Source organism: Bradysia coprophila, unplaced genomic scaffold, assembly GCF_014529535.1.
Source record: "Bradysia coprophila strain Holo2 unplaced genomic scaffold, BU_Bcop_v1 contig_232, whole genome shotgun sequence".
In the NCBI taxonomy this organism is placed as follows: Eukaryota; Metazoa; Arthropoda; class Insecta; order Diptera; family Sciaridae; genus Bradysia; species Bradysia coprophila.
In genome coordinates, this window is record NW_023503493.1 from 6,664,777 (window position 1) to 6,683,679 (window position 18,903).

General features: G+C 36.5%; 2 long non-coding RNA genes across 2 annotated transcripts; one reads left to right on the forward strand and one right to left on the reverse strand.

The window, feature by feature from the left end:
- Positions 1-445: 445 nt before the first annotated feature.
- Positions 446-8,071, reverse strand: LOC119076185. Its single transcript, XR_005087555.1, has 3 exons — positions 8,034-8,071; positions 648-866; positions 446-557 (listed from the first exon to the last, which is right to left on the reverse strand). It is a non-coding gene; the product is annotated as an uncharacterized LOC119076185 (long non-coding RNA).
- Positions 8,072-15,804: 7,733 nt separating this feature from the next.
- LOC119076187 lies at positions 15,805-18,146 on the forward strand. The gene is made up of 3 exons (XR_005087557.1): positions 15,805-15,984; positions 16,039-16,174; positions 17,903-18,146. It is a non-coding gene; the product is annotated as an uncharacterized LOC119076187 (long non-coding RNA).
- The last annotated feature ends 757 nt before the right edge of the window (positions 18,147-18,903 follow it).

Sequence of the window (18,903 nt, forward strand, 5' to 3'; positions counted from 1 at the left end):
TTGATTCCAAATACCAACATACTTCAATCAAAAGTGCTTCTACAGCCAGCTACCAAATAGTAGAATTTTGGATGAAAATTTGTTCAAAATTTCTTTGCAATGCAAAAAATTGTTCGATACACGGTCGGGTTTCACTCATGCTTGAAGTGCGTTGCAAATACACATTGAAGTGATATGTCGTTAGAAAGTTGAGATATGTGACAACAATGTACAGTTAGGCTTACTATTAGATAACAATTCTGCAAGAATTGCTGTTGGTCTTCGTTTGGGCAGTCAATTGTGTGAAGAGCATAAATGTATTTGTGGAAAGAGGGTTACGAAGGATGGCTTACACGGTTTATCTTGCATTAAAAGCGGAGGATGGATTTCTGGACATGATGAAGTTAATAAAATCTTTTCTCATGCATTTTCCTCTGCAGGTTTTCCGAATCTAGGACAACCTCCAGGCATTTCTAGAGACGACGGTAAAAGACCGGACGGTATGACTCTAATTCCATGGAGTCACGGTAAGCCGATTTTGTGGGATGTAACCATTAGACACACTAGCTCCATTTTACCTAAGCCAATCATCTAAAAAATCTGGATCAATTGCAGATAATGCTGAAAGATTCAAGCATAATCATTACATACGTTTAAAAGAAAATTACTTATTTACACCTATTGCTTTTGAATCACTAGGTTGCATGGGTCCTGAAACAAGTACATTTATAAAGAAATTGGGTTCATTAATGCGAAAAGCTTCTGGCGAACCACGATCAATGGATTACTTATTACAAAAGGTTTCTATTGCAATTCAACGGAGAAACGCTAGTTGCATTTTGGGGATTTTAGGACGTAGTAGAATTGATGATTTTTATTTATTGTAACTTAGGGATGGGAGGCGTTCAAAATTATCGATAATATCAATCGAAAGAAATTATCGATAATCGATTAATCATATCGTTATCGATAATTTAATAATTATCGATAATTATCAAAATATCGAAATTCGATAATTATCAAAATGTCGATATTTTGATATTTATCTGAAAATTCATGATAATATACCGATATATCGGAATACATCGATAAATATCGGATTTTCGGACCGAAATATCGATATATCGAATTATTATCGATGTCTTGATAATTATCAAAATATCAATAATTATCGATTATCGATATTTTTTGATAATTTTCGATAAAAAAAAGCCGATAATTATCGATAATTGATAATTATCGATAATCATTTTCATTATCGCCCATGCCTATTGTAACTTTGTTTTTTTTGAAAAGATCGTTTTTTACTGGTTGCGCATTGTAGCCTTTTTTTCGCTTTTAAAAATAAAGAAACCATCGAAGGCTAGGTCGATGAACGGTCTCACAACGTTCTACCCCAAATTATTCTAAAGTCAAGCCATTTTTCCGTATTTTTCATTTTTTTTTTGGTAAAAATGTCACATTCTCTCACCAGATAGAGAGCCAAAACCGCAACTTTTTGCTCACCTTTTCTTCCCTGTTTTTCGCTTCAGTTCTTTCAAATTTACTTTTTTCCACACGTTTTCACCCCAGCTGTGTCAACTTTCCATAGGATAGTTCAACTCAAAAAAAGCCACACTTGTGATATCGCAGTGTGCAGAATATTGTGTTGGACCAGTTTAGAGTGGCTGAGTAGACCCAGAGAAGCCTTATTATGAGCGCTGGAATATAATCGAGAGTAAAGGAAGAAAAAAAAAACAGAGCTGAATGGTCCAGGGAATATGCTATAGATACCGTTGATTTTTTTGGTAAAATTTTGGTTGTTTCCAGTCTAAATTTTTTTTGTAAAAATTATTTGGCAGATGATGAGAAAACCTAAGCCAGCTTGTTTGAACTAATTGGGTGTAAAATTTAAGTTTTGCGTAACGAAGCTGAAAGCGTCAACTCTAGCGATATCATTCATTTTAGAAATTGTATTTCAAAGACTGCGTCACACTTTTCTCGAAGAGATTTTTGTTGGGATTGACGTTTAGGAAAACAATTGGCGCAGTGACACTTAGTTATTTTGTATGCGATTTTTATATATGCGAGGGGGGATATCAGTCATGAAATTTGTATTCAATTTAAATGGGAATAGTTATCACTTAGATTAAGTATATTTTTGATAACATATAATTTTACAAAAATTAATCTTTTCCATACTTACTATAGATTGAAGTCATAAAAATTTGCCGGAAATCACTTTAATTTTGAGCGTTGAACCGCGATATTTTCCCTTAACACAAAAAACTTTAAAACTCCCAAAAGTATCAATAAGAGTTTTCAAAGTAGAAGCTAAAAGTGTTTGAGGAATACAAATGATGCAAATGGACAAAGAAATAATCGATTGCTCTATTCCTGTTAAAGCTTATTGGAAGTGGTAACATTTATACGAGTATCCTATCCAGTCTAGCTCTTCGCTGTTTGTTGGTGTTATGTAAAATTGCCAATCGTAAGAACAGGCACTGGAGGACTCGTCGAGAGTCGCGTGGCAATATATCTTGTAGATCAACAAAATATTTAAGAAAATAACATGAAAATTTACACACATCATTTTTTCACGCTAAAAAAATCATGTACTAAAAGCAATTTTCGGCAGTGACATGCCCCTCGGTCATTAAAAGAATCAATGGCGAACATATGTTGGTCTCGTTTACGCTCATTCTCGATGAGTCAAGGGACAAACTTTTTACACTCTCTCATTTGAATGCATGTAGCTCCTTCACCGATTGCTGAACCAATTATTAACAACCCACAAACAGAACCCAAAAACAACGGCTGTACGATTCTCTTGAATTGAAAGACGAATCTAACGATCTATCACTCCTTAAAATCGGAGACCACTTGTTCCCCTATCACCATCACCGCCAGTTTTGGCGATATGCCAAATATATTATTGCCCTAATATGCTCTGAAATATTTGTTGTTGGTTTTGGGAATTTAGGGAATTTAGAGAATTAATTCCCAAATATTAGGCTCTGAGTTTAATGCTGCAAATGCTTTTTAGCCCTGTCATCGACTTAATGACTACTTTTACAAAATGTTGGAAACGAAAAATCGTGAACGAGTTCACATTTTACGTAGGTGAAAAATGCGTTGTTTTAGCACCGTTTGCCAGATTACCCCACGCCGGTTGATTGAAATTGTGAATACAACAAGTACTTTTCAAAAGGATTTTGACTCAGGCGAAGGTTTTTGTGATGCTTTGTGATGCTTCGGAAGTTTAATAGCGAAAAATAAAATTAAATTGATTTAAAATATATTCATAAAATTGTCGGTCAAGGGACCCGACCCGCCTAAAAGGTGGGGCCTAGTTTGATAAAACCATAAAATGAATCCAGTGCACCATCTCAGTACAAAGTTGCACATTTCTTAAGAAAATCATAAGATCGGTGTGGTCTAATTTAAGGTTTCTATTGACAAAAGAATTATTAATGGACAAAGTTTTGGTGTTTTGATGTAGTAAATAGTTCGACAATTAATATTATTAACATAAATAGCGTCTAAAAGTTAATATTTGATTAATTACATGGTGGTCAAAACATTGCATCGAAAATATGCCATGTTTGTGTAGTTGACCGCACCAAATTCCGTACATTTTTCTTCATGTGACAAATTCACCTTCCATGTGCATTGTTGTGTACAAAATGATGTGATTAAAATTCGTTGATATTTTGTGTTTTTATGAGTTTTCATCATTGAAATTGGTTAATATCAGTGAAATACGAGTGAAAATGTGTCGAATAATGCGAAATTATTGCGAAAAATGTGAAAAATGTCTTAATTTTGTAGCGGTCAACTACTGCAACAAGACTGGTCAGGTATAAAAACACTCGTTTTTTTGTGGTCAGCTACTGCATCAAAAACAGTGCTTCAGTAAAATCAGGTTTTTACAATAAAAATTAATTAATTGTCAATATTTTGATATTCTACGGAATGGGAACAGATCAAATTAAATTCTGACGAAGGAAAAACTTAGCTTCATTGAAATCATCCTGAGATACTGATGATCAAAGTTGAAAAATTGCTTAGCCGGTCAGCTACTACCTCACTTACCTTATTAACGAAGTATAACATTTTCGTTTTCAACAGATTCTACAAAAGTGCTATCGAATTGCATACTCAATTTCACTCAATAATACCCACTAAAAGCTACAAATTCATCAAAAACTGTTTCTTTCTCTTTAACGATAACGGATATATCGTGTTTTGACTGGCATTTCCCATACAAAATTCAAATTTTAGTGTTCGAAGAGTTATTTGCGCCAAACCTACTGACACACGCTGATGCCGCACTAAAAGCTGAAAATGTCAAATGAAAAAATGCGTGGGGATGAAACGTGTTTGAGTTCGTGCTGTCAAAGTTTGTGTTTGACATCACCTGAAAGAAAACCTTTAGTAGCGTCTATCAACTGAAAGAACACGTTAATACGATTAACTTGAAGCGGAAGTAAAAACAGAAAGTGAAAAACCGATAAACATGAAAATCGATGAGCTACCAGCTACCAGTGAAGAAGAAATAGATCGAGAGATTATTGAGTCGTTGACCAGAGCTCATCCAACGAATGCTGAAGTGAATGTGGATGAGATGATTGCATTGCAACAGCAAGAGAGTACGAACGCAAATCTTCAGCCTGCACCGATGGCTGCATCAACGTCACTAGCAGGAAGCTCTACGCCTGCACCGATGGCTGCATCAACGTCACTAGCAGGAAGCTCTACGCCTGCATCGATGGCAGCATCAACGTCACTAGCAGGAAGCTCTACGTCTGCACCGATGGCTGCATCAACGTCACTAGCAGAAAGCCCTAAACGAAATAAGCAGGATTTGCTAACTAACGACGACATGGCTGATATAGAAGTTAGTCAGCTAACGAGTTCGTTTGAGTCGAGAAACAGACCCGGTACCTCCGCAGTATTGAAAAAACCAATCGCATCGCTTCCTTCATCTATTCCTCGTCGTTGTCAATGGAATAAAGAAAATCCAATCGTTAAGCCGCCATTTAATAACGAACCATTCGACCTTCACATTCCGATATTTCCACCACTACGCGAATTGAATTTTGAGTTTGACTCGGATGCTCTGATGAACAGTAGTACTGACCGTTTGTCAGCGAGTACTGACCGTTTGTCAGCGAGTACTGACCGTTTGTCAGCGAATGGATTGGAAAAACGGAAAAATCGCGAAAGTAGCGGAAGTAGGGATTCGGTGCCGTCGGTGTTCTCAGCTGGTTCATCGCCCGACGAACGACAGACACTTGTTTGGAGAACAGATGGTATACCCGCATCAGAAGCGAAGAAAATCGGCAAAGTGAAACATTGACTAAGTTCGTTAAAAAAAATGAAGCAGAAAACGCAGCAGCTGCAGCTAAAGCTGAAAATGCTGACGAGCCGGCAGCATCAACGTCCGGTAATCCGAAAAAGCATTCGGCAAAAGTAAAGAAAAACAAAAAGAAACAGTAAATCGCTCGCTTTTAGTGTGTTTTTGATGTAAATCGTCCTCTTTGTCTCCAGCCTACGGGCGGAGGTAGTTGTAGCCAGAATTAAATATATAGCTCAATAAATCATTAGAATGAAAACCGAAAAGTGTTTCTCATTTTAAACATAGTCCTTCTACGCTAGGGTGGGTCGATTTTCCCAATTTTAAAATCCACAACCAGTAGGGTGTGTCGCTTGAAGAGACGAATCGATCTGCATCATTAGTTTTTGATGTCCGATTACTTTTGAATATCCCATGACAACTTTTGCGAGTTCAGAGCCTTACTTAGTGTTGAGATTAAAAAAAATCGTTGGATTCTCTTCAAATAAGTAATTTAAAGACTTGTAATGATAAAAAGAAACTAAGCGAAGCTTTTTGCAAAAAAATGTGCGAAATTGGCACACTTGTTCTACAATTTTACATAAAAGTTTAGAATTTCCACACAAAAAATCCATTTCGATTCATAGTTTCGGTTTTTGTTGCTATCTTGCAAAGAAAAATTAAAGTAAATAACAGAACATATGCTAGACGCTAACACTTTATTTGACTAAAATCCTCCTTCCTATTGATAAGTTAAAAGAATAGTAGACGATAAACAATGACTGCCGTAGTACCGTTCCAGATGCGGTTCCAGCTGTAGAGCCCCCAGAAAGACGGAAAAAATCTGCATTGCGGCACCAACTTTTTTTCCAAGAGTTCTGGGTTCATTTATATGTTGAGCTATAGTGGGTGAGGTCAGCTACAACACCACATACACAATTCCGTGGAAGGCGGACTACGAACATCTGCTATATTTTAGTCATAACTCTCGTGGATCTACTCGCACCAAGCAGTGCGTATACTCTACCTGTAGGTCTTTCCAACATTGCAATAATTTAAAATAATCTTTTCTTGAGTTATTGCCGAAAAACTGTCTGACATGTCTTTACTTTTGAACGCTTTTCACAGAAAATATTTTCTTTTTTTTTTCTTCAAAAAAGTGAAAGATACGTATTTGCTAGTATTGAATGACGAAGTTAATAAAATCACCTGAACTTTTGGCTCCTCTCTCATCATAACAGCCTGGTAAGTGTTTCCAGTTACGCACACGGAATTTTGAAAACCATCACATTTTCTGTTTCTGTGTTTTAAGTTTCTGATTTCTCCATATAAAAACAGGAGAGCGCGATAGGCGTGTATGAAAATTATTTTTCCATGATATTAAATTTAATTTTTTTTTTGTGAGTGCTAGTGAAGGTGAAGCGGCTCATATGTACTCTGAGATTTCGTCATTGTTACCAGGGATTAAGCGGGTTGATGAGTCTTCGTTGGAGATGTTAAGTTCGCCTGTTTTTGAGTTAGGTTTAGAAAGGATGTTTTCAACTAAAGTTGAATCTATCAAGTTGATGTGTGATCGTTTAACTTTGATGGATGTTCATCCTGCTTTGTGTGTTTTTAGGAAGTCTCTCGGTAGTTGTAGGTTTAATTATTTGTTGCGTTCCTCGAAGGCGTTTTTGTTAGGTGATCGCTTGAGAGCTGTTGACGAGATTTTCCGTTCAACTCTCGAAGCCATTGCGAATGTGAAGATGTCTGATTTTTCTTGGGACCAGGCTTCTCTTCCTTTAAGCTTTGGAGGTATAGGTGTTAGGAAAGTTGAGGATATTGCGATGCCAGCTTATCTGTCGTCTGTTTATTCTACTTTAGAACTGTCGAGTGAGATATTGAGAAAGTTTAGTTTTCAGGTGATCGAAACTAGTGTTTTGGAATTAATTGAGGAAATACCTCGAGATTTTGTTCCAGAAGGTGACGAGAAGAAGAAGAAGCAAAAGAATTGGGATCTGCCGATGATTAAGAGTAAATTCGATGAGATGTTTGACTCCAGCGAACCTGTTGCTCGTGCAAGACTACTTGCATCATCAACCAAAGAATCTTCAAAGTGGTTGCAAGTAGTTCCATCGAGCCAATTGGGTTTGCTATTGGATAACAACTCTGCTAGAATTGCTGTTGGTCTTCGTTTAGGTTCTGGTTTATGCGAGGAACATAAGTGTGTTTGTGGTGGAATGGTTCAAAAGGATGGCTTACACGGCTTATCATGCAAAATGAAAATTAAAAAAATTGCTGCGCATGATGATGTCAACAAAGTTTTTTCTCATGCATTTTCTTCAGCAGGATTTCCAACCATGTTACAACCGCCAGGTATGTCTGGAGATGATGGTAAAAGACCTGATGGAATGACCCTGATTCCATGGAGTCATGGGAAATCTCTTATTTGGGATGTAACCATAAGAGATACATTGGCGCCTTCATAACGCAGAAAGATTTAAACACAATCATTATAAGCGTTTAAAAGAAAATTATTTGTTTACTCCTCTAGCTTTCGAGACTTTAGGCTGTATGGGACCTGAAACAAAGAAATTCATTGAGAAATTAGGAAAAATTATAAAGGCCACTTCAGGGGAACCGCGATCAATGGATTATTTATTGCAGAAAATTTCAATTGCGATACAAAGAGGCAACGCTGCGTGTATTTTGTGGACTTTGGGACCGGATAGAGTAGATGATTTTTATGTTTTGTAACCTTTGATTTTTGAAAAGATCGTTTTTTTACGGGCTGCATCATTGTGAGCAGCCTTTTTTTCGCATATTTAAATAAAGAGAAAAACATTAAATTTATTATTTAAGGACCACGTTCTGTCAGTCTTTGTAACTTCTTTGGTTTGGTTTTGTCGATGGATCCCGCACTGGATTTGCAACTCTTTTTGCAACTATTTTTTCACATGCAACTCTTTTGCAACTCTTTATTTTTGCGTGTAACTCTTTTGCAACTCTTTTTAGCCCCGTACGAAGTACTGGGGGCTTATAAGATTAATATGCCGTTTGTAACACGTCGAATTGGAAGCAGACAGTAAGGGCAAAGCATTTGGTTGTGTTCATAGATGACGAATCCGCAATAAAAAAAATGTCCGTCCGTCCGTCCGTCCGTCCGTCCGTCTGTGACCCCTCTAGCTTGAGCAAATCACAACCTTTTTTCAAAATGTATAAGAAGTTTTATTCAATTCATTCTACAAAGAACAGTTTACAAAAATTAAGAGAAGGCAGTAAGAGAAAAATTCAAATGAAAAACTAAAAACTGATTAAAAAAAAAGACTACAAAAGCACTAGAGAACGTAAAGTTCCTCCATTGGTGGGCTCTTAGGAATGCTGTTTATGACGCACATAGCATTACCGTGTTGAATCGCAAGTGAAATTCTTTCGATTAAATAACGTTTCGATTTCGGTTCTCCTGTGATTCGGATCAAGCTCGAACCGATTTTGTTGATTAGATCAACGGCTTCCTTTGACCACGGTCCGAATGATTCGACAGCGAAGGCGACGAAATGATAACTTTGTTTTATCTTTGAATACTTAGCATGTTTTCGCGCCACTGCCTTCTCGGATGCCATTCCTGGTTGTTTCCTTCTACCGGTCAAAATTCTTTTTTTCCCCGATTGGTATCGACAAAAGTAAGGTCAAGTTCGAAAATGGGCATGGTAGGGTCGGCCCTTCCAGAGCTAGGGCCCTATAGGTGTTTTTCAGTCTTTCGACGATATCTACCGAAATACGCACGCAATAGCTGCTTGTGATATATCAAATGAAAGGTATTGACGAGTAGAACAAAGTTGCTGAACATTGTTTTTGGGTAAGATGCAACGCGGGCTTGTTGGGAGGGCTCAAAGGTCGTTACTCGGCCCTAAGTGTTTTTTCCACATAAATCGAGTAAATCTCATCCGATTTTGCTAGATTTAGTTTTTATGGAAGGTAATTGAATACCGAAAAGAACGTGTCGAAAAAAGTTTCAAATTTGGGCCCTTGGACTAAGGCCGCTACTCGGCCCTAAGTGTTTTTTGCACATAAATCGAGTAAATCTCATCCGATTTTGCTAGATTTTGTTTCATTTGAGAGATAATTGAATACCGAAAATAACGTGGCGAAAAAAGTTTCAAATTTGGGCCCTTGGACTAAGGCCGCTACTCGGCCCTAAGTGTTTTTTGCACATAAATCGAGTAAATCTCATCCGATTTTGCTAGATTTTGTTCCATTTGAGAGATAATTGAATGCCGAATAGAATGATGGCAAAAAAAAGTTTCAAATTTGGGCCCTTGGACTAAGGCCGCTACTCGGCCCTAAGTGTTTTTCGCACATAAATCGAGTAAATCTCATCCGATTTTGCTAGATTTTGTTCCATTTGAGAGATAATTGAATGCCGAATAGAATGATGGCAAAAAAAAGTTTCAAATTTGGGCCCTTGGACTAAGGCCGCTACTCGGCCCTAATTTTTTTTACACATAAATCGAGTAAATCTCATCCGATTTTGCGAGATTTTGTTCCATTTGAGAGATAATTGAATGCCGAATAGAATGATGGCAAAAAAAGTTTCAAATTTGGGCCCTTGGACTAAGGCCGCTACTCGGCCCTAAGTGTTTTTTGCACATAAATCGAGTAAATCTCATCCGATTTTGCTAGTTTTTGTTTTATTTGAGAGGTAATTGAATACCCAATGGAAAGTTGGCAAAAAATGTTGGGTTTCTAAAATAATGTCGTAAATTGTTGGTTTTATTTGAAAGGTACTTCGTACGGGCTTTCGTAATTGCGCTATGCGCAATTTTAAAAATGAACACTTTCAGTAAATTTGACCATGCCCAACTTGACTTGCATTTTGGTAACAGACGCATTAGAGGGTTGTAGACGTATTAGGGTTCCGGGCGTATTACGGCTACGGACGTATTATGGTTACGAACGAAATAGGATTACGGGTCGTACGGGGCTAAGTCGCAGCAAACGCTCCGACTGTTCTGATGCCTTGTTTTTAAATTGATTTACAACTTGCGTAAAATCAAAGAAGCTAAATTTTCGAGTTTTTGGTTGCCCACATATTTCGACCTCTACCAAAAACTTACTTTGAGATTTTTGTTAGCTGTATTAGTCTTATTCGACTAATTGGGGAACAATTTAACTGGAAAAAATAAAATCCGGAAGAAGTTTGTTGGAAAAGTCTTCTTCGTGAGTCGTCAAAGTTCGTCGACTTTGAAAAATTGAAAATTCGTAAATTCATCAGGAAAATGATTCAATTTTTGCTCAAGTAGGCTTAAATTCTTGGGAATGTTGTAGGCTTTCCAGAACAGAAAAGTTTTCGAAAATCTTCTGAGAAACGATTGTGTTGTTAGTGTTTGTATGGCCTAAAATTGTGGAAAATGCCTCAACTGAGAAAATCGATTATTTTTTTTAAACGTGTGGAAAACATTATTTTTGATTCATTTAATTAAATTTAATATTTGTGGTCCCTTTTCGATCAAACAAATTAAAATCGAAGTTTTTTACACTTTTTCAAAAATTCGATTTTCTCAGCTGAGGCATTTTTCCCAAATTTTAGGCTAAACAAACACTCATGACACAAACATTTCTCAGATGATTTGCAAAAACGTTTCTGTTCTGGATAGCCTACAACATTCCCAAGAATTTAAGCCTACTTGAGCAAAAATTGAATCATTTTCCTGATGAATTTACGAATTTTCAAGTTCAAGATCCACTCAATTTTTCAAAGGCGGTGAACTTTGACGACTCTCGAAGAAGACTTTTCCGACAAACTTATTCCGGATCTTATTTTTTCCAGTTAAATTGGACCCCAATTAGTCGAATAAGACTAATACAGCTAACAAAAATCTCAAAGTAAGTTTTTGGTAGAGGTCGAAATATGTGGGCAACCGAAAAGTCGAAAATTTAGTTTCTTTGATTTTCCGCAAGTTGTAAATCAATTTTAAAAATTCTTTGTATAGAATGAATTGAATAAAATCTCCACAACATTAAAAATTTTAAAATTTAAAAATCGATATTTGACATCTAGGAATGAAAACAATTTTTTGTGGACTACGCCGGTCCCTTACCCATCGCACACCCCTAATCTCTATTTAAAAATTTTTGTCGCTGACAACGCGGTAATCCATTAACAGTAATTTTGTTTCACTATAATCGTTCTTTGTCCCACAACCATCCGGACAATCATCGCAATTTACGAAAATTGTTATCTGCAATAAGAGGAATTCGTCCACTTTCAGTAGCAAGTAGAATCGTCGACAGGATGGAGTGCTTTCAACAAGCATATTTGCAACGTTTGGGTCGAAATGTTCTTACAATTCTGGTGATATTCTGCTTGGCGAACGTTACTCACTCCTGGGTATTGACTATTGACCTTATTCGATGAATCGAAATGATAATTAGAATTCTTCATCCATACAGAGACCGTATGCACTCAAATTCCACAGTTTCCCGTATATGTCTTTTCTGCCGGATATTGTAGATTACAACTCAACAATTGACCGAAACAGCGAATTAAATATATATTGGAACCTCAAACGCGACCAGACGAATGCATTGATGCATTTAACGTACCTATTGGCTGACCGAGATGGCAACTATAATTTGGTGTATACGAACAAAACCATAAATTTTTGTGAATTTTTGGCTGACCGAAAGATTGACTTTGTGCTGCGAATTTTTTTTGCTGTTGGTAAGCAGTTTGGTCAGTTACCGACCCATTGCCCAATTAAGAAGGTAATAGCGCCTAGGGTGTATATTGTTGAGGTTATTTAAGAGCTTCCGAGCGTACGCTGAAATTGTAGCCTATTGTAGCCTAGCGGCCTTAGTCCGAGGACCCAAATTTTTTTTTTTCAACAACATTCTATTCGGCCTTTGATTACCTTCCAAATGAAACAAAAATTACGAAAAACGGATGAAATTTGGTCGAGTTATATGTAAAATACACATAGGGCCCTAGTAGCGGCCTTAGTCCGAGGACCCAAATTTAATTTCTTTTTCAACAACATTCTATTCGGCCTTTGATTACCTTCCAAATGACACAAAAATTACGAAAAACGAATGAAATTTACTTGAGTTCTATGTAAAATACATATAGGGCCCTAGTAGCTTTTCACTTCTAAGGCCCTAACTCACGGTCCACTCACCCGATTTAAAAAAAAAAAAATTTTCCTGGCTTGGTATTGACAATACCTATCATTTGCCGTGTCATTTACATTTCCATCGTTTATTTTGCCATAAATATCACCAAAAGACCTTAAATCACTTAGGTGGCCCTAACTCACGAAGGGCCGACCCGAATATGCCCATCTTCGAACTTAGCCTTACTATTTTGACTATCTTTCAGGGAAATTTTTTTTTGAAATCGGATTTGATTTACTCAAGATATCGACGTGACAGACAGACGGACATACGGCCCAAATTTTTATTGCGGATTCGTCATCTATGAACATAGGCAAACACTTTGCCCTTACCGTCTGCTTCGAATTCCATCAATTACACACGGCATCGTAATCCTATAAGCCCCTTCGTACTTCATACGGGGCTAAAAATGTACGACCACATTTTCGAGTAGAAATATGTCAGCTTTGAATAAAAAATAAAATTGTCTGTGAAAGTTTCATGTGCTTTGAGAAAAGTGTACCTTTGGTGCAAATTTGGGGCATCGGTACAGTTTTCTCAAAGCACATGAAATTTTCACAGACAATTTTATTTTTTATTCAAAGCTGACATATTTCTACTCGAAAATGTGGTCGTAAATTTTTCAATAAGGGCTCTCGTAAAAAGATATCAGCGATCAAAAATTTCGAAACGCAGAAATGTAGGCTACAATTTCAGCGTACGCTCGGAACCTCTTAAGTAAAAGCTCAGACCATACTTAATCAGTCACTGTATACATTCAACAGAAGATATACTATGTCAGAAATATGAGGATTTCTGCCGAAAACTTACCGCCGGTTATGCCAGAAACGAAAGGAATTTTAATGTTTACGTGGATGGGAAAAGTAAATGGAACATTCAAAACTTACTACACAGCAAATATTTCTTTTACATTGGAGAAAGTATACAAGCCAACTGAAGGGCGGAAATAGTACAAGGAGATTGAAATTTCAAAGACCGTAAAATGTTGTAGAGTAACTTCTGTTCGGCAGACCTGGCGTTCTTAACAAGTTCTGACCCGCCAGGAACGCTACATCCGCAAACGAAAATTTTATTTTTCTATTCGATTATTTAGTTCCAGTACCTTCACTCTAAACGCAATTTGGAAACATGGATTAGATCAATGCAGAAATTGCAAGTTGAAATCTTTTATGAACGTTACAGTGCTCATTCTAAGAATCAAGTAAAAATGGATACTATTTCACCTAAGCCATTTAAGCCATAGTTATATTATACAGCCTAGGTGCTTGACACCTCTTGGAATCAGCCCACTTATGCTATCCTCGCGCACACTCCATTTTATAAAATTCCTGTTACGCTTTGTGTGCTCTACGCAATTTGATAATAAATAATTATTTATCGAAGCTCGCAGCACCTTTAGTAATTTTGTTGAATTTGTCGCCTTTCAATAGCGCTTTTTGGCGCCTTTTCTTCACTTTAGGCGCCTTTTCCTGAAGGATTCTTTTGAAAAACAGCCTACCGAAATCGGAGGCTTTTTCTAGTAGAATTTTTTATATGTGTCTAAAAGGGTATTAGACCCTCTACGGCTCGTGTGACTGGAGAAATTTTTGTAAGAAAAGTACAAGCTTTCGGATTTTGATTATCTTTCACCAGCGACACAAGCTTTGAAGATTTTTTTTTTTTGAAAGTGGTTCTGGCTTCTAGGGGACCTTTCTAGGGGCACATATAAAAGAGTCCACTTGAAAATGCCTCCGATTTCGGTAGGCTGTTTTTCAAAAAAATCCCTCCCTATATTTCACAGGAGCGCCTTTTGGTAGCCAGTGCGGCCCTTAAGATAACATAATTTTCTTAAACATACCCCCGATGGGCTTTTTGCTTAACTTACTAGTTTACAGAGAAAGAGCGAAAGCTCGTTAATACTATCACAAACGGTGTTAAGGAATCTCGCGCCGCGTCATTCACAATAATCCACAAAGTGACATCTTCCTTATACAAAATGTGTCAAAATGATAATTATTGTGAATGATGCGGCGCGAGATTCCTAGCAACCTCACAAACGGAACTAGCGGATCAATTCAGATAAATATTGAATCATACGTTACTGCCCAGGATCTGTAACACTGACAAGAATTTCACTGTTCAAATTGTTGATTTGGAGGATCATTGAATAAAACTATCCGAGATTGAGTGGATTTATCGACAACAAAAATAAGAGATAAGTCGCTTGTGGCAAAGAGATTTAATGATTTAATGTCTAGTCACAGTACGCTTGCTGTTCGTAAAAAATTAATTGCGAAATGGAACTAGTTAGGGCAATTAGAGTGCTTGGAACGATGAATATCGAGCGACGGAAACGATTTCTATTTAAAATTTTGTCGCAGACAACGCGGTCATCCATTAACAATAATTTGGTTTCACTTCAATTGTTTATAATTTCATCTTTGTCCCACCACCAATCGGACAATCATTGCAATTAACGAATTTTTTTCGCTGTAATTAGAGTAATTCGTCCACCTACCTGTTTAGTTTCAGTAGCAAGCACAGTTGTCGACAGTATGGAGTGCTTTCAAGTGACAGATTTGCGTCGTTTGAGTCGAAATGTTTGTACCGCTGTGGTGGTATTTTGCTTGGCGAACGTTACTCACTCCTGGGTATTGATATTATTCGATGAATTGAAAATATACTTAGAATTCTACATCCATACAGAGACCGTATGCACTCAAGTTTCATAGTCCCACATATATGTCTTTGCGGCCGGATATTATAGATTACAACTCAACAATTGACCAAAATAGCGAAGTATCTTTCTATGTCAACATCAAACGCGACCAGACGAATGCATTTATGCATTTAACGCACCTATTGGCTGACCGAGATGGCAACTATAACTTGGTGTATACGAACAAAACCATCAATTTGTGCACATTTTTCGCTGACCGAAAGATAGACCTTGTGCTACGAATTTTGTTTGCTGTTGGTGAGCGGTTTGGTCAGTTACCGACCCATTGTCCAATTAAAAAGGTAACAGCGCCAAAAGTTCCGAAACTTTCGGAGATTTCCTCATCTCACGCACTTAGTTCCACCGCACTTTGGTGCGAGCATTTTTGCTTTTCACTCTGAGACCTGCGGGAATGGACCGAGAAAACCATCTAGTCGACCATCATTTTATAATATTTTCGTAATCGTGACCTTTCCAAAATCGACCATTTTCATTTCTTTCAAAACATATCTACATTTGTACCGATTTTAACATGCGATAGCTCGATTAGTTCTAGAAAATGTGTTAAAACTTGAACATTCCAATTGGTAACACTGCATTAAACGTTGCAAAATTTCCTCAAATTTCATTTAAATGGTCCGATTTTAACAAATGGAGGTTCTTTGAAAAGGTCTCGACGAGCTCTAGAAAATAGAAAATTTCATCTAAAAGTGTTGAAATAGTTATAAATGGGGGCTTGTTAGAAAGATCTCGCTAAGAACTGTATAAAGATTAACGCGCAGCTAATACGAAAATTTGACGAGATTTTTAATATTTTGCAAAGAGAATCGTTACGAAAGTATTTGAAAATTCGTTCTAGAGTGATGTAGTGACATTGCGCAAATATTTACAGATCGTTTCGCTATCTATATTTCATTTATAAAAGTGTGGACAATTGCAAAAAGGGCAAATTACCAATTACGTCTAGAGCCATCGATCTCTACGTTGTCTCACAATCTTATAACAAAAAGATTGTTTTTCGTATCAAGGTGAATGTATTTTTGAATGTAACAATGTTAGCAAATAGTTCACAGAAAAGGAAGAAGCGTTTTCTGTTTCAAAAATAGTAAACTAAATATTACAAACACTAAGCAAATGATCTCATGGTGCGCTATCAAAGAGGTTTTACTTTTACTACTCTTGGTTGACAGTGACGAGACAATGCCCAAGGTTCTGAAAGAATCATTAGTGGTTGGACTAAAGGCCAACACACATTAGCATCTAGTGTCATTGGGAATACGATATTTCTATTGTTTAAATCAGCTAAAATCGGTTAAAACCGGTTTTAAAATTACCAACCGAAACTAGATGCTAGGTAGGGGTGTGCGATGGGTAAGGGACCGAGACCTGCGTAGTCCACAAAAAATTGTTTTCATTCCTAGATGTCAAATATCGATTTTAAAATTTTTTAAAAATTGATTTACAACTTGCGTAAAATCAAAGAAGCTAAATTTTCGATTTTTGGTTGCCCACATATTTCGACCTCTACCAAAAACTTACTTTGAGATTTTTGTTATTGTACATTGTAAATTTGTTAGAGCTACCATAAAGTTGCGTCAAATAACTCAGGCTCTAAATGGATTTTTTTACATATTTTTAACCAAAAAAAAATCGTCCGCAACGTTGGTGTCGTCTTTCGAAGCATAATTTTCTGTTCATCTTCTACGGACGTATGTAGATGGGATTGGCAATGGAATAGTAACGTTCGACGACACATACTTTTTTTGACCAACCAGAGGTATTACGGGAAGAGCATCGAATTGACTGATTGTGATAATGTTGCAAGAACGTTACAGAAATGTTGCCACAATGTTGCAGTAACATTTCATTTTTCCATTGATGCAACGTTGTAGAAACGTTTTATCGATGTGATCGTTGCATGTGAAACGATCGTCCTAAAATGCTGCAAGGGCTTTGAAAACCACATATTCCTTTTAATGAAAGAGGGTACCACATAAAAGTAAAATACCGTTCACGTTCTACTCTACTGACCAGTACACATGAAATTGATGGAAATATAATAAATTACACGCACGGAATTTTGAAAACCGACCAATTTTCTGTATCTATGTTTTACTTGAGGTTCGTATTTCTCCATATTAAAATACATGCAAAATTCACAAAAAACCGAGGGGTGACGCACTTCCATTTAATCCATTTAATCCATTTAATCCATTTAATCCAAAAAAAAAAATTTTAGTTTTACCGAAATAATTAGGCTACCGACCTGAAAAATTTGTAAAGTAATTGCGAAAAATAGATTTGTACGATCCCCAGCTCGTTTAAGTACTCGTGAGGTATAGGAAAAATTTTTTTGTGAAAAATGGTATTAAATTTATTTAATCCATTTAATCCACTTTACACCAAAAACTCCTAAAAGTGGATTTTTTCGCTTTTTAACATTGTAGTATGAGTTGTAGTACGTGGTTCGATCAAAATCAACAATTTTTAAGACTTTTACAGTATTTGGTAAAATGAACTTTTTTCCTATTTAATCCATTTAATCCAATTTTTATTCCATTTAATCCATTTAATTCATTTAATCCATTTAATCTAGAAGTGAGTTACCCCTCGCAAAAAACCAATAAGCTACAAAACAGAAAATGTGTCGGTTCGAAATTCCACCCTTCCCGCAGCTCCCTGACATTCCACCATTCCCGCAGCTCCAATACGTAACTAATCACTGATATCTTTTTTATGTAAATAACATCCATTAGAAAATGTACTATGTCAGAAATATGAGGATTACTGCCGAAACCTTACCGCCGGCTATGCCAGAAACGAAAGGAATTTTAATGTTTACATGGATGGGAAAAGTAAATGGAGCCTTCAAAGCTTACTTTACTACAAATGTCTCTTTTGCATTGGAGAAAGTATACAAGCCAACTGGAGGGCGGAAATAGTACAAGGAGATTGTAATTTGTAAAGATAATAAATCTTTTCGAAGGAACTTCGTAACTTTCCGGAAAATTGAGTAGATATTACCATTCAAAGTATTGATTTGGAAACGGTTCTCCTGACATATACCATCAACGTTTCCGTAAAAAAGGTAAACGCTGCATAATTAGAACTTTGGGTATGGAATAGTTTCACATCGTTTAAGAGAGACTATCCGAGATTTCGTGGATAATTATCTGTTACAGACAACAAAACCGACAAAAATAAGAGATAAGTCGCTAATGCTCTCTCGTTTAGCGAACGATATGCTAAAACCAATTTAATGAGGTAATATACAGATTTAATGTCACAGAACTTACTTTTGATAAAAAAAATGTATTGCAAATTGGAACTACAGTAGAAAATCTTAGCTTAGAAACTTTTATTCCCTTTACTTACATACCACAGTTTCTTAGTCAACATAAAAGACTTCGTGCATGCATAAGTACCATGTACGTACTTTGTACTTCGTAGATGTTATACTGCTTTTTCGCGTGCATAAGTGCATTTGTAATCGAGCTATGTTGCAATGTGAATTCATATGGATTGTATTTGTTAATTGAATAACGTTGAAAACAGAAAAAGAAATTAAAGTAAGTTCATCTGGTGTAGTTTGGTCAATTAGAGTGCTTGTAATATCGAAACGATATCACTATTTTGAAATTTTCAATCGTTCATAATTTGATCTTCGTCCTACCACCAACCGTACAATTATTGCAATTTACGAAAAATTTTCGCTGTAATTAGAGTAATTCGTACAGTTATTACCTACCTGTACTCT